The sequence below is a fragment of the Haliaeetus albicilla genome, chromosome 18, assembly GCF_947461875.1.
Source record: "Haliaeetus albicilla chromosome 18, bHalAlb1.1, whole genome shotgun sequence".
Classification (NCBI taxonomy): domain Eukaryota; kingdom Metazoa; phylum Chordata; class Aves; order Accipitriformes; family Accipitridae; genus Haliaeetus; species Haliaeetus albicilla.
The window spans coordinates 12,151,397-12,165,512 of NC_091500.1; positions in this window are offsets into that span (position 1 = coordinate 12,151,397).

Sequence of the window (14,116 nt, forward strand, 5' to 3'; positions counted from 1 at the left end):
TGTTGTGTTCCTGGTAATAATTTTGAAGTCTTACAAGTGTCCTCAGTTGTGAAGACTGAGGAGAGTGGGGATCCAAGGTAATATATTTCTCTCTGATTACTGGTATTCCTTTAAGTTACTATCGTTATGCAGAAAGGGTTTTTTTCTTACAAGTTATGGTATACAATTGCATTAATAAATTCATTGTTTATCACCTTCCTGTTTCATTAATCACCGAAGTTTTAATCACTGCAGAATATGGCTTGTCCAGATATTACATCAACCCTTCAATGTTGTACACAGCAATCTGCATTTCTGCTACATTTCTTCAAAAAACATAATTAACCAGCAGTATATTAAGATCCAGAGTAATGACCTGCATGGAATGACATTTAGTTACAGAAAGTTTGTGAGAAAGTAATGCACTGAGAGCAGAGTGAATTTCTCAGAGCTATCCAAATATAAGAATGTGAACAGAACACTTCCTGAAGACAAATGAGGTCATCTTAGTGGGTCATTTGGAGATTTCAGCATAAAATTTGAAAGATCCTGCAGAAATACTGTTACTGACTTTGGAAACGATACTGCAGCACAGCAGCCCATCAGACGGTTACACAACCTAAGCCATCACAGGCAAGAATGTGAGATGCTGGAAGTTGCCCAGGAAGGTGAGTGGCAGCTCCCTGGGCAGCCAGGGCACGTATGTTTCTGTAACACCCCGTGAGACCTGTAGTGGCAAGGGGGGATGTGGTGGGCTCATTGCTCAGGTCAACACACTTGGTGATACTGGTGACCCTGTCCTTAGCCACTGTTGCGGCCACTGGATAAGTCCCATGGTCCTGCTCTGCCTGGCATGGTGGGCAGAAACGTGCTGTCTTGGCTTCTCACCGAGCCTGTCAAGCTGCAACCTACATTATCATAACTTACAGCTCCCTACTTCAGCTTGATTTTGCATTGCTGTTTTCTGGACAACAGACCCAGTCCCTTGGGGGCAGCACATTTAGAAATGCCAGTTCTCTCCTCCCAGTGTTCTGCAGACCCCGACTTCTCTTGTTTATCTGCATCAGGAAATACCACAAGACTTAGGAGTTGCATGTCTTTTTGTATTTGATGCATCACGGTTTCTTTTCACATAAGCAGCATCTGAGCACTGAGCTGTCTGAAGGAGCATCTTCCCTTACAAAGCAGTTTTTCATGTGCTTCCACTAAAACACAGCAACTCCCCTGAGCTGTGATCATGCTTTTACACAGAGGGCTGACTTGAGGGTTTTGGCCAGTTTTTGCATCTTCATTTGAAAATGTGCCCTGGAATTTGCTTGACTTGTTCATCTGGAAAAGGAGAGAGGTCATTTCTAGCTTCCTGATGCAGGAAAACTTATTGGCAGCTGTTTATGGTGGGCATGAGCTTAGCTGCTGGCAGTGGGGAAAAGAGATGAAGGGAAATCTAGGCTATAACACCATCATCTTCATTGCACTGCAGTGGTTTGTGATATTGCAAAATGGTGTTAACTGTTGCTCACCAGCTTAAAAGGATTGTGAGATGAAGACTGTTAGGGAAGGTGGCATATATAAGGCTGGCTCACAGTATCTTGTGCTTTAGCCAAAGGTCAACCAGAAATATTTGTATTCTGGAGCAAATCATTACAAAGTGTCCAGACTAATTTTTACAAATATTAACTCCTCCAAAGCTGCTGGTAGTAAGTTAATTCAAGACAAAACTATGGTTTTAAATCCCTCTTAGGATGAGAAGATTTTCACCAGTGGAGTGAATGGAGTGAAAAGTTTGCACTAGTGAACATATGGCTACAGCGGAAGGGATTGTGACCCGCCATAAAATGGCTTACATCCTTTTTATGGCTCTCTCAAGCATGCAGTGAGCCTATCCAAAGTCAAGCTGCCACTGGCTAATCTAAACTGGAAACAACAGTGCCCTGAGCACTGTTGTGCATGAGTTTGTTGTGTTTGTGTAATGCTGCCGTCCCTAGGGGATGGCCGTTCTTCCCCCTATTTGTTTTCTTCCCTGAATTGCCTTCATGCAACCAAATTCTGTCAGCAGTTACACCAGGGGGACCCTATTAAAGGCAAATGGACTCAATGTTCTTCCTCCACAAATGCTCATAATTTAAACTGCACAGCTGTGGGACAAAGTGGGAGTAACTCTGCCTTAGGTACTTTCTTGGGGAGAAACGAAAAAAAAAAAGGCAATTAGAATGGCAATTCTTCTGTCAGTGAGAGCTGAATCTGATCTGCTCTGCCTGCTGCAATCCCACCCACCCCAGCCTGCGGGAGGGCACATGGGACAGGGACTGCAACACCACTTCCAGTCCCTGCGGCCCTTGCTGATGGACATCCACGGCCACCACACCAGCGAGCACAGGGAGTTGTCACTTGCCGCGCGACAACCCATATGAATCACAGCTTCTCACTCTCCCATTGACTTACGTGTTTCTCAGTGCAGGACTCTGGGTTTCATTTGTTCCCTGGCTGGATGCGAATTGTCTCATTCAATTGAGTTTTACTTGGGGTTTGGCCCAGTCCTCCCTCTCATAGAAATCAGAGGAACTACTGTTGTAATATTATGTTTTTACATTGTCACAAGTGAGAGGTAGGTTGGAAACAGACCACTCCTGTACTTGTTTTTGTGTTCCAAATCTGGGGACTGTCTATGCAATTTTAACTTAAGAAAATCAGTGGGAATTTACAACTTTTGTTGTTTAGTTCAGGAAGACAAATTTTCTTTGTAAACGATAGGGTCCCCCCTTAATTAGCCAGAGAAAATAACTTCATATAATGCAACTTAGCACTTTCAATTCACTAAATAACATATTTCTAATGACAACAAAGTATTACCAAGAGAAAGATAAAGAGTTTTAAAGGGTTTGCGAGGCAGCATGATCCGATAACTTGAGGAAACACTACATCTGCTGCAGAGCCAGGAACAGAACTTAGGGCTCCAGAGTCTTTTACTGATTTTGTAATGCTGACTTTGGTAGTAAAGTATGAGTAGTCAGAGGAGAATACTGCTAGCATCTGAATTTAAAAGCATCTGTAAATGTTTCTAGGAACATGTGAACCATACCAGATCTTCCATCAAGAAGAAGGAAAGAAATTTATCAGTGTCAGCTACTCCCTGGTTACCTGGCTATCGACACATTTCTTAGGAAGAGAAGTCAAATGTACATGCGCATTAAGCATATTCCATTTCTGGAAAGTATGTTTTCCATTTATTCTGAAAACATATTAATACAGAAGCTTGTTTAATAGAAGATGATGGACGGCAAGTAACTGAATCACTATTCGCTGAGGTAGATAGGAAATTCCTGGTACCTTTCCTAACTCAAACTAATCTGAAATTACAGTGACCTGTAGCAGAATAGGTCTAAAATAGGGCCTTGGAAGCACAATATATAAATGACAGCTCGTGTGGAAATGCTGAATGCAGCAGCTATCATTACACAGCCTACTAATACAGTAATTACACATTGGATATATAATCTGGCTTGCCTGTCACAGATGAACTCTTGGTTATAACAAACACAATGGGCTTTACAGTGCTACGCCTTTTAAAAAAAATAATGGGAAAGCATAGTTACTAAGGCAAAAGACAAGGTCTTTCAGTGGAAAAAGGATGTCTGTAAAGAATGATGAAGAAGGATCATTTCTCCTACAAGTTTATGGGGGGGGTGCTTAAGAAGATGAAGTAAAAGGTAGGGCCTTCTTTCTTCAACCTTCTTTCTCTTCATTTTTTTATTTCTCCTTTGCTGTCTTTCTTCTTGGTTTTCAACTCTATTACTACTCAGTGTTACTAAAGTAGTCCCTTAGGAACCTCAGTCCAGTCACATAACTTCGTTTGGGTAGATGTGATACAATCAAGTAAAAAGGAAGAAATCCTGAAGATTGGATAAGGCAGACAGGGCTATAGAAGAAACTGAAAATCAGGGTTTGGAAGGCAAGGTAATACTAAAATGAATAGAGCAATGTTAAAGCTATAGCAGTGTTTCAATTTGCTTAACTTTTAAAGCTTCTTTTCTTCTATTTCTCTTCAAATCTATGACACTTTTTCTTCTAGTTCTAGTTTCTTTTTTTTCCTTTTGGGGATTTACTTTGCATTTCTGTTCAGCTCTGAAGTCCTTGACATGTCCATTTCTCTGACTTGCCATCAGTCACCAGCTGTGTGGGTGAAAGATAGAATTGCAGAGATTTCCTTCAATACTTAAGAGAAAAACGGGCCAGGAATCAATATTGCTATACAGCCATATAGCACTGATTATTGAGATGTAAGGGTATTTACATCTGAAAGCATTCCACCTTGCTCTTCTCATGAATAATGAAAGAAGTTATGGCATTCTTGTGGGTCTGGGTTAGCCAAATAAAATCTTTGGAGCATACAAAGGGACTACTACATCTTCATTACCATCCTGTATTTACTTAATGTGTTCTGGAAAAAATAGAGCACTAAAAGCTAAGAATTTTTCCATGTTTTGGAAAGTTTCTATTCTGAAGAATCTATGGAGGCAGACCATTGACACAGTTACTATATGAGTTCCAAAGAGGGCCAATACAGAAGTCTTTCAGCTCTAGAGAGATTGCATTTTAGTAAAATGGTATGAAGTTCATCCATTTGCATCCCTTCAAAGGTTAGGTCTTCAGTCTAAGATAATCAGTTAGGACCTTCTGTCAGTGACAAGTGATTTATTCCATGTATCTTAGGCACACACCTGATATGAAGAATTGCTTTATTGAGGGTGCTCATTTTCATCTGACTGGCTACAGGAAAAGCTTAAGCCTAATAGCTTAGGCTAAAAACATAAAATCAAAGGACTAAAAGTAATGTAAAGTGAATTGCATTCTATGTGATTAAAGAACAGGGAAATCTCCTTCTGGTTAAGACAAAGGATATTTGCATGATTTTTTTTTTTTTTTGTGATTTAGCAGTTATGAAAGAAAAACTGACCAAAATGTCAGCACCAACAAAATGACTGCAGAGCCCATTGCAGATGAGACACTAACGCATTCTCGGTGACACAACCAAAAAGAAACATTGATGTTTGAGAAGGAGTGCTTGTTCTGCCCTCAAAAGAATTGGTAACCATCCTCATCACTGCATCTATAAACTGGCTAAAAATGTAGATGTTGAATGGAGAAAGTGGATGAAATGGGGTGCTTTACCCTGCTTTGCTATCAGCTGTAAAGCCCCGTTTTGCCAAAGTCGTCTTTGGCTGCTGTCTAATTTTCCATCAAACAGCAGTATGTTCTGTAGCATTATGATCAGTATGCTCTACGGTTTCCCCCAAAATCTCCCTGAACCCAGAACATTCACACCTTTGAGACCCCAGCTTAGAGCTCATATCAGGTCCAATGTCCAGCAAAGAATGATTAAGCAGGACACAGGCTGTACTGGTGGTTAACAGGACATACGACTGGCTTACTTTTCACATTGCACATACCTTTTTTGTGGGGCTTCTCTGTCCTTTCTGGAGGTTTTCTGACTGTAAACAAGCTACATTTCATATAGCTTTATTAACAGGGCATATAACATGATACAGTTTTGTGCAGCTTAAAGGTGGGAGCTATTTCACATTCAGCAGTTCAAATGCATCAACTAGATATGCCTTTTGCTGAATCCATCTGCTCAGAGTTTTGACTCTGAATAGAGAAAGATGTCATTAAGGTAATTGGTCACAGCACAGCTATGAGCCATCAACTGAACATGACCATAAAAACCCCAAGATATGAGCCATCAGCTGAACATGACCATAAAATCCCCAAGATATTTTCAGCAGAGATAGAGAAACATTCATATCATTATATATAGTGCTGGTGAAACCTCATCTGTATTCTGATAGTCGGTATTACAGAAGAACCTGCTGCTAGGATGTTCAGCAGAATAGAGAGTTAAGTGTAAGATAGCATGAGAAAGACTAGGATACTTCAGTCCACAAAATGAAGAGTAACACTGAGTATAAGTTCTCCGTTTGAAAATGAGAAATAAAACCAGGATGTGAATAAGAGTAAATTAGGCTCAGGAGCTGTACTGGTACAAGAACAAATCAATATAAACTGCTCAAGAGCACAATCTGGATAAAAATTAGAACATTTCCAAATGTCAAAGGAATAAAGATCTGGAACATTCTTTCATTAGAGAGTTGGGGGAGGGGGCAGCAAATTTGATTGGTTTTGGAGTGGGATTTAATTAGCTGATGAAAATGATTGTAAAGAGGATTGCCTGCAATAGTGGGATACTAAGTACATGGATTTATGGACTCATAAACCTCTTCCCAGTCCTGAGATTTTACACTGCAAGTAAATGTGGAAAACCTCCAAATTAAAGTAGCAGCATTTAACATTTGCACAAAGGAAGGTGTGAACAGTTACCCTGATCGAAACCCCTTTTAATGCTATGTCTGTTTTCTTACAGTGATTAGAATCAGGTGCTCTAAGAACTGCTTCCTTCAGCAGCAAACTGCTATTTGTATGCCCAGTTTGAATGTGGAAACACTAGATGAACACAGTTGCAAGCAATGCATCTGAGGAGACTGGGCTTACCAAAGTAGAAACAGGTGGGCCAATTACAAATCAGCTATGGAGCAACCTGATTGCTTAATGGAAAGATGTACAAATCCCACAGTGAGCTTAGGTTTAATGGCACTGTAGCACCCCTTCGTACAAATGCAATAAATAGTACAGAACTCAGTAAAATATTTATCTGGGTGAATTACGAGGGCTCTAACACAGTGTCAAAACATGAGCTTTTGGACCTCTATACGTATATGAAATTTTTTGGGGTGATCCCTATAACACTTGGATTTTTCTAGATATCTGAGTTCAAGTAGTTGCAGCAGAATCTGTTATTTTATTAATACCTTCTGGAACACCAGCCACTGCTCATTGCCTTGCAAGAGGAAAAAACAACACTCATCGCCTTAAGGAGCTGAAGACATTCAAAGCACATAGTGCTTTCTCAAAAGAAAATCAACTTAACATCAGCATTGCTTCCCAGTCCTGTGCTATAAAGAGACTGCAAAGGAGTTTAAAGCAAACTGCTTTGCAAACATACAGGGTTCACTTGCTACACACAGGAGCTCTAAAAGCAGTCCTGGGACATCTACTGGACTAATATGCAATATTATCAGGCTGACAGATAGTTTTAAAAGCTGCATCGTTACTCCTATACTGATGTCAGTGCTGCTCTTTAATTTAAAAATAACATTGAAAGGGATCCCTTCAGCTTATGTAAAATTAAATCATATCACTAAGTCTAAGATTATTTTATTCTTGAACTGTAGTAGTCTTGCCTCTATTATGTATAAAATCTAGAATAGCAAATTTATATGTTTTTTAGGGAATGGCAACTGTACCATGAAAAAGCCACACCACTACTCCCCAGCTCTTCCCCCTGTTTCTCTCCTGCTCTTAGAGTCAGGAGCCTCCTGTTAGGCTTGCTCTTGCCAGGCAGTATCACAGGTTCAGGCTTACAAATGGACCTGCAAGTTCAGCCCAGTACCATGAAAGTTTCATAAAGAGGCAAGGATATGAAGCATCTAAACCACAGTTTTCAGGATGCTTCTCTAGTAGTTACATACCATGTTCAAATGACATTTTACAGATGCCTCACTTGGCCATTTTGACTACAGCCATATCATCTAAGTTCAAGAGAGGAGTAAGTCATGCTCCCTACTATGCAAGGTTGCCAGATCCTGCCTGTCTGTGCAATAACTGGCAGAAGTAGTCAAAACATCCACTGTGCTGAAAACACATTGTTTGACAATCTGTTATCAGTAGCAGTACACCATCTCTATACACGGTCCCTCCTCCATGCCCAAACAACACAGCTCCTCTCCTTGCGTCCCGTTGTGCCAACACTGATTTAGGAGAACTGCAAAAATACTTGTTTTCTTCTAATGGTAGTGCAGTCGGACAATTCAGTCCACAGCATAGCCCCATAAATAGTCAAAGTGATGCTCCTATGGGAGCAGCACCTTGCAGCATGAAGACAGACAAGTCTACCAAATCCTGGGAACCAAGTGGGGAAGACGTTAAGGCAGTTTTGCCACTGGGGGCAATGCATAGTCAAACCATAGCTTATTCTGAAAGGAGCCCAATAAGCTAATAAACAAATGTTCACCAAGCTGCAGTAAAAGCACTCCTGAACTCTTCAAGAACCTCTAATTTGATGTCCCTCTTACCACCTAAATAATGAAATTACACCTAGAACCTGTTCAGAGCGAGATTACGGGTCATGCAACACCAGTCTTGTCCTAACAGGTCTTCACTGATTTCAAAAGTACAATTCCTAGTTTCCTGTGATAAGAGTAAGGTCATAATCAAATATTCAACTGTTTGATAGATTGTGGAGTTTTTTTAAGAACCAGTTTCTGCTGCTTCTTTTGAAATGGATACAAAAAGAACTGCTGGCACTTTCAGTAGAAAATACTGAGCTTTGATGTGAAATCAGTAAGGGTCAATTTTTGAATTTTTTTTATTAGACTCAAATTCTGAAATCTTAGTGAATATGTGTTTTCTGACAGCAAAGTGAAATTAAGAAGCAAAACTTAACATGTAAGTCAAGGTCAAATCCAAATGGGGTTCAGAGAGGGTATGTTGTTATGCCTGAATGGCTCATAGCTGTTCTGATTAGTTTTGGGTAAAGGTGACTTCCACACCCCTCATCCATCCTGGAATTTCAGCATCACCCTGATTCCTTCAACTGTAATTGTAATTACTATAGAGTAATTCCTTTCGGCACGATGACATCAGTATCTATATTAAAATTTGCCATGACTTGCTGCCAAACTACTAAGTGTCCATGCAACTCCGAAATGATTGGTATTGGCATACTGTCATCAGCTACCACAGTACCTTGTGGAAGCTGTGGTTCTGTTGCTGAACATCTCCTGTTCTTCTCCACAGTCTGGAGTCTCTTGCCATGCAACATCTTCCAGGACGTAGGACAGACTGTTATCCATCGAGACACCAGAGTGCGTTGCAGATGGACAAGTCTGGCGGGGGAATTTGGTCTACTGTGGAGAGCAGCGAGATCATAGAATCATTTAGGTTGGAAAAGACCTTTGAGATCATCGAGTCCAACTGTAAAGACATTTAGTCTATAATCTCCAAATGATATCACAGAACCTCAAGAGATTTCAGCCCAGCATCAAAGCAATCTGAAGCGAAGTCCCTAGATTCTTCCAAACTGAATTTCTTCTGAATTATTCTTTCCAAACTGAAGTTCAGTTCTTCTGAACTTTCTCTTCTGCTAAGTATTTCATTATTTCTGCTCTTTATCTTTATTTGGGAGTAAAACAAATGTCAAACTTATTACCAGGACATAATGCTATTTTTTCTGACTGGAACTGATGAACGTTCAGTGACATTTATTGTGGAATCAATAGGAGTATATGAAACACAGAAAAGATGTGAGCAGTATCTCCGTAGGCCACAAACTTCTCTCTTTCCTGTAAAATACTTAATCTAGGGCCAATTTTCACCATAGTTACCCAAAGGCAGTGTAAATCTAGATTGATTATATTTAAAATAATGCTGCTACAGTAGAACACAAATGATCTTCCATACTTATATGGCCTTTTTGGTACACATATTCTGTAGTGTATGAGCAGTTCACAAACTTTTTTTGTATCTTGCCTGTGAAACATTATTAACCCTGTCTTATGGGGGATGTAGATACTGATATCTAATGAGACTTCCAAGATGACGTAGAAAATCTGAAGCAGACTGCCCCAATCTCAGTATAATGTTCTAATTCAGTGCAATGATTCCTGTTTTGTCTCATTGCTCAAGGTGAAGAGAGGAAAACACTGAAGGGGAGTTTGGAAGAGCCAACATGGCTTTTCTTTAGCATAGTCATTTCCACAGACTGCTGTGAAGTCGAATTGGAGGTTAAGCCCATTTTGCCTCTCTGGCCTTATTCATAGGGTAGTCTCCATATGCAAGAGACTGACTGGTTCCTTACACAATCCATTGCACAAGGTGGGGATATTATATATTTCATGGTCCTGCATAAAGGTCATTCATCATTTGGCTCTTTATGATTAGAATCTGTTTCCACAGAAGAAGGAAATCTGGCAAAAAGCCAGAGTTGTCCCCTAACCATCATGAAAAGTGCTGAGAGACCTTTAACTTAATGCTGGATGGCTGCCAGTTCTGGGGAGAGGAGACGTGTCATCTGAATTTGAACTTATCTTCTTCCCCACAGGCAATATGGAGCTCTATCAGCAGAGCAATGTGGATAACCACTGATGCAATTGAATACACTTCCAAATTTCAAAATAAATCAATCAATAAAAAAAAAGATTTTCACTGTTTACAGTGTGCTGGGAACACAGACAACCTCATCCTCCAAACTTTGAAAGCCTAATCTAAAGCTTACTGAAATCAGAGAGGATCAGATTGTTGTTCATTCAGACTGCAACATTAAACATTAGAGACTTCAATAAATAAGCATAAAACTGTATTTAAGTAAATTACAGTTAGACTTACAAGTTAAATTTCATAAAGATACTCTGGGAAGATTACTCTTCTTTTGGTTCTATATTGCTTCATTTTGACTGCTAATAACACATGGAATTACTTGAACAGACAGAACAAATCTGTTTATTTGCTGGTGATTACACACTATTTTCACTTGCTACCTCTGTTGTTACAAAGTCTAATTAGTACTGGTGCGTGGTCTTGCGCCGAAGAAAATTTCCTTCCTTTTTACAGCACCAAAGACTTACTTATTACAGAAGTAAATGATAAGACCTTACACAAATAGAGAAAAGATAGGATTCCAAATCAGTGAAGTAGTGAGCATAAATCCAGAGAAGTATTGGAAGTGACCAAAGAAAAGAAATCTCTCTGAAGAGAAGAATCCTGGCTTCTGAGCATCGGCCTGAGCGTTTCAGGTTCTTCAGCATCACAGGAGGATTGAAACTGAAGATGAGCTAAAAATACAAAAGGATTATATCTGCGTGACCCATCTGCATGACAGGAGCTAGTTTATGTGTCCATTACTTTGAAGGATATAAATGTGCAATAGCATCTTCAAATACAGACAAAGAGAGAGAATGGGAGGGAAGAGTAAAATGTGTTTGTCTATACTTGAAATAGAACTAGATCACAGATTGTATTTTCAATTTAAGAACAAGTAATTCTTTCCTTGTTTATTATAGTTGTCAAGTAACCATATATAACTACGTATAGACAAAGACGGGGTTGTATAGGGGCAGCAATTATTAATGGACATCACTGAATGATAAATAAAGAGCTAGCTCAAAAATGGTATTCATTGCACACAGATGTCTGGACCATGGGCAGATGTCTTAAATTGTCTACACAAAGCGCTTTTGTGCTATCACAGTAATCTAAATTGCTTTGCGTTTGGTTCCAGACATTTCCACAAACTGCTCTCCACCACACATAAATTCCTATTCTCAAATCCTAACTGGAATTCAAGGGCCAAATTACTTCCTGGTGTAACTCACTTAATTTGGCTCAGTTTTATTGGTGCAGACAAACTTTGAGAACGGTATTCTCAATTATAGATGATCTCGTACATAACTCCGTAGGTTATGGTCCTGGTTCAGGGGAGGGCATCCGCTGCCCGTGTGCTACCACATTGAAGGAGATGACACTCAGAAAGCACGAGAGGGGAGAAGGTGAGGTGGAGGCAGGGCTTCACGCATGCTCTGTGGGCAAAACACGATGCGCTTCACGAGACAACATGATCGTGATCAACACTCTTGGGGGGAGGCTTGTTTCAAATGTCCTGCTCTACCCTATTCAGAGAAGAAAGGACTACCACAGCATGCCTTATAAAGCTTTAACTCAGGACATTTGTCCTTTTAAATGTGCTGGTCCCTGGTTTAATCTGTGAATTGTCAGCTGACAATCATCATACCTACTGCCCCTGAATATGGAGGAGCCCAGGGAAAACCACCCACAACTCTGCGAGGTAGTTTCCTGACTCTCTGGGGATCTTAGCTCTACTGTACTCCCGTAGCAGGACTGTGCCTAACTGAGAATCAAGTCAGTGATGATTTAGGAAATCATTTGTATCCCCAGGGGAAGCATATCTTGCAGCAGAGACAGCCCAGCATAAGCTGCTGAGTTTTAGTTAATGGCCTCGTTCTATCTAATGTGTCTGCTCTTGCAGATATCACTTACAGATGACCTGTGTGTTTTCTGTCTCCCCGTTTTTTTTTTATTTGCATGGAAAATATTTGAATTAGGCTAGCACATAAACACACTGTCTAGGAAAAGATTCATGGGGGGAGGAAGAAACAGTCAGAGTAGTTGATTGAATGTCTATTATTCTGCATTGCAACCCTGTGAAGGAAATGAGTAATACATTTCCTGGTGGACATTTTACAAGGGTCACATTATACGGGTGAGACTGCAAAATCTCTCTCGGTTTTATTATTCCTATTAGCATAGAATTATCTATTACCTAATCCTAGAGGAACTATGATTTGACTTTAATTTATCATGCATTTTTGCATGCAGCCAAAAGAGCTTTCAAGGTACACTTAACAGATAGCCGTATTAGACTGTACGCACCTCCTTTTTTCCTTCCTCCAAGGGTCACAGCACTACATGACCTGACCCTACTGCCCACTCACTGCTTGCTGCAGGAGAATTATCGGTTACCAGCTAAAAGGCTGGTAACATTAAGGTATGTTGATCCCAGCACATGGTTCCACATACTTATTAGCCCTAAAAGCGTGCATAATACTACATCCTTTTTTCCTCTTCTTGCCCTGATATTGACTGAAAGGCCAGAAGGAAAATTTTGTCTGTCATCTTGGCCGTAGAGTTTGAGTAAAGCCTTTTTGATTTCAGTATTCTTTAGAAATTAAAATTGTGACAGACAAGACTTCTTCTGGCTTTTTAGTTAAGTCAGCTGGTAATTTAGATTTGACTGAATATGAATAATCTCAGATGTATTTGCCTTATTGTGTTGCCCAGAATCATAATTATGGTTCAAGACAACATGTGCTACATACTAAAAAAAAAAATAAAAAAAAACCCACGGCAACCCAGAAACATAAAAGTGTCTAGGAATTAATCTACAGTTGATTGGTAAAAAAAAGGAAAAAAAGGAAACAAACAGTGACTGTGTGGGTAAACTGGATGGGTAATGCTTTCAGTACCACCGTGATAAAGCTGAGTTGTAGCAGGAATACTGCAATTCTCCTCCCATTCCAGTACACGGTCGCTAGTTATCATGATCCTGTTTAAACTGCAAGAAGTGAATAAGACACCTCCAGGACGCCACTTTGCCCCATAACCTCAGCCTGCATGTGAGTATTGGCAAGTTGAAGGATTAATGGAAACATGGCTGGAATCTGTTTGGGGTGGAAAAGCATGAGCAACCTTGACACTTACCATATAGTTGGTGCGATGGGCTTGCCTGCAGTGCAGATCTGTTTTAAATGTCAAGTGGAGTTGATGCGAGCTAGAGGAAATCTCAGGCAATTCCCTGCTGGTACCTAAAATCAAGTTCTGGAAAAGTGTAATAACCTTTTTGTAATATTGTAAAAATGCGCTGCACAGTGAAATAAAGCCATAATTCAAACGGTCTCCACTCCAAAAGTAATAAACAGGGATGTGCTATCCAATATTTAAGCCCTGACTGCCTTATCATGGTTTTATTTATTATTATAATCCATTATTTATATAGTACCCTTGGTGGATAGTGCTTCTCAGGAAAACTCCCTGTCAAGTTAAAAATTTGTCATGTAGGGAATTTCAGAAGGAAACAACAGCACAACAAGATAACACTTGTTTCTGGGATAAAATCCGACACCGTGGAGCAGGGCAAACTTCGGGGTTTGCGTTCAGCTCATTTTCTGAGGATGTGGGAGTGGTGCAGTAAGGTTACCCGTGATAAGCAGCACGAGTACATACTTCTGCCTAAACCGCCCTGTGTATTGTATTAATGGGTGCCGGGTTTCGGAAGAGCCCGCAGGAGCAGCCCGGCAGGCAGAGCTCCGGCTCCCTCTCCAGGGCAGCCGAGTTCCCTACACATAAACCCTCCGGCAACGCCGCTCCTGCAGCTCCGCATCGGCGAGGGAAGGAGCAAACCCCCAGCGTTACAGGCATAAGCCTAGGACAAAAGAATCCCCGCTATAAAGTT